The sequence below is a fragment of the Leopardus geoffroyi genome, chromosome E2, assembly GCF_018350155.1.
Source record: "Leopardus geoffroyi isolate Oge1 chromosome E2, O.geoffroyi_Oge1_pat1.0, whole genome shotgun sequence".
NCBI lineage: Eukaryota > Metazoa > Chordata > Mammalia > Carnivora > Felidae > Leopardus > Leopardus geoffroyi.
Window position 1 is genome coordinate 45,420,684 of NC_059335.1, and position 1,729 is coordinate 45,422,412.

Consider the following 1,729-nt stretch of genomic DNA (forward strand, 5'->3'; position numbering starts at 1 on the left):
CTTATGTTGTCTTTAATTAGAAATGTACTGTCCTTTTTATCTTTATTACTCTGTATGTAATATGTCTCCATTTTCCCTCTGTGGTTATTTTTCACATTTTTCTCTTTATCACTGATTTTAAGCCTGGTGATTGTGATATGCCTTAGTTTTCTTGTGTTTTTTTTTTTGTTTGTTTGTTTATTTTTTTGTTTTTGGTGCTTGGGGTTCATGGGAGATTCTTGTATTTTTGTGTCCCTATGAGTTTATTTGGGCAGATGTGGGAATGGGGGGGACCTTGCATCTAAAAGAAGGTGTTGGGGCTTTTGGCAGTAAACCTTGGCCTTTACTGTCAATCCAAGACCCAGTGTGGCAAGGAAACTTAATCTTGAGGTTGTGGAACTGCTTGACTGGCCATGAACTCCTCCACCCTCATGATATGGATTGTATGGGATTGGGTGCTGTGCTGGGCCCCCATGTCATGATAGCCCTGGGTGACATTGTCCACAGTGGCTAGGTCCCTGTACATCCAGCATATGTGGGTGTCATTACAGGAGTTGTAGCACAGCTAGGTGCCAGAGTTGTGTAGCTGCAGGGGAAGTATCTTAAATACCTGCTGCCAGTAGACCACTTTCCTTGAAGACTTCTTAAGCTGAGACAGAAAGTACCAGAAACAGGACTTGGCTGTGACATGATTAGGTGCAAAGATTGGCATGTGGTAGAGTGCAGGGAGTGGCATTTGGGAGTGAGTAGGCAGTACTCCACCATCTTATATATTCTTGCAGTCTATCTGAGGCCTTCATGGTGCCCACTTGATGCTTGCTGCCACCCACAAAATGAGCTTATGGTTTTCAACAAACTTGGAAATTTTTCAGTCATTATTTCTTCAAATATGTATTGCTTTCTCATCCTTTTAGGGATTCCAGTTACCTTATATTTGGCCCTATGAGGTTGCCCCATGGTTCAATGATGCTTTGTTAATTCTTTTTCCTGTCTTTATTTCTATCTCTGTTGCATTTTGTATAGTTCTTATTGCCATGTCTTGAAGTTGACTAATCTTTTCTTCTGCTTGGTCTAGTCTCTTCCATACAGGATATTTTTGATCTCATACATTGTAGTTTTCATCTCTAGAAATTCAGTTGTGTCTTCTTAAAATATCGTCCAGGGGTGCTTGGTGGCTTAGTCAGTTAAGCAGGTGACTCTTGATTTTGGCTTAGATCATAATCTCAGAGTTCATGAAAATTGAGCCCCGTGTTGCGCTGTGCGCTGACAGCATGGAGCCTGCTTTGGATTCTCTCTCTCAGCTCATCTCCTGATGGCTTTGTCTCTCTCTCTCTCAAAAAATAAATAAAGAAACTTCAAAAAAAAAATTTCATGTCTCCATTTAACATGTTGGATCTTTCTTCTATCATTTTCCCTTTATAATTCTGTCAGTTGTGATTTTTATGTTTCAAAGCCATGTGTTGGGAGCATACAAGTTAATACTTTGTACATATGTGTGTATTCATGTGGGCATATATGTACTGTGTATGTACATGTGTGTATATACATTTTTTCCTGTATCTAAATAAATATTTAACATAAATACTCAAATTTAATATATATCTATGTTCTTACATGCAAATATATATTCTTTCCATATATGTAATAATACATATAAATTCCATATTTATGTATATAAATCTTGTGATTTTCCCCCCTTTATTTTAAATCCTTTTGCCATATTTTCTACATTGATTACTAAAATTACTAA

The 1,729-nt window shown here is 37.6% G+C and overlaps 1 pseudogene; it reads right to left on the reverse strand.

The window, feature by feature from the left end:
- Positions 1 to 203: 203 nt before the first annotated feature.
- LOC123577834 lies at positions 204 to 936 on the reverse strand (annotated as a pseudogene).
- Between the last annotated feature and the right edge of the window lie 793 nt (positions 937 to 1,729).